The 881-nt window shown below is 54.3% G+C and overlaps 1 long non-coding RNA gene across 1 annotated transcript; it reads left to right on the top strand.

Moving 5' to 3' along the window:
* The first annotated feature begins 109 nt into the window (after positions 1-109).
* Positions 110-881, top strand: LOC107125339. The gene is made up of 3 exons (XR_001483029.1): positions 110-226; positions 512-607; positions 863-881. It is a non-coding gene; the product is annotated as an uncharacterized LOC107125339 (long non-coding RNA).

Below are 881 nucleotides of genomic sequence, written 5' to 3'. Positions count from 1 at the left end.
GCCCCTCATTGCAGAGCTCACCATGGTTCCGGTGGGGAGGCAAATTCCCTCCACTCCTTTGACCTTAACCATTCATTGACCTCCTCTGTGATGTTGGCAGGTGGAGAAAGACAAGATCCTGAAACTGAGCGCTGAAGTGCTCCGCCTAGAGAAGACCCTGCAAGAAGAGCGGGCACAGTGCCAGGTCTTGCGCGTGGAGCTGGCCCGAGAGCGTGACTCCAGTCTGGTAAACTATAGCTGTTGGGAGAGGGGATCCCATTGCCTGGCCAGGGTGGGAGAAAATTAACATTGAGGGTGGGGAGACTGGTTGTTTTCCCTGCCCACCAGCGGAAGTGGCTTGCATATTAAGGGACTCGTGCGATGCAGGAGGTTCTGCTAGCAATAGTAACCTAGATTCCCTGCATTAGGATGTGGGGGTTGTAGATTCAGCTTCACAACAGGCTCTATCCCCAGCCATGCACACTCCTTGCTAATATACTCTTAGTTGCAAACTCTTGCTTTACTCCATCAGGTGCAGGTCTCTGAGAGCCACCGGGAGTTACGTGAGCTGCGGGCTGCTCTGCAGGTTGCCCAGAAGGAGAAGGAGCATCTGCAGGCCGAAAAGCAGGTTGGTGTGTTAGGGTCAAGGGTCCAAAAGGAATCAGCGTCCATGAGTTTGGGGGAGGAGGGAGATGCTGATACCCGTGGCCAGAATCTGAGCAGAGAATACTGGCATGGGAATACCTGGCAGTGTCAGAGAGGGGAGGGTCTTTGACAGAAGGATGGGTAGGGCTGTGAGACAGGTCAGGTGCTCCTCAAGATCTGGAGTGGCATAGCTCTCCTAGGAGCCGATGCTAACTTTTCGGCCATTCCCTGCCCTCAGGAGTTGCTGACGTACATAC

This window comes from Gekko japonicus, unplaced genomic scaffold (genome assembly GCF_001447785.1).
Source record: "Gekko japonicus isolate JY-2015 unplaced genomic scaffold, Gekko_japonicus_V1.1 scaffold45121, whole genome shotgun sequence".
NCBI lineage: Eukaryota > Metazoa > Chordata > Lepidosauria > Squamata > Gekkonidae > Gekko > Gekko japonicus.
The sequence above is the reverse complement of the archived record's forward strand: the minus strand, read 5'-3'. Positions and strand labels throughout refer to the sequence as shown.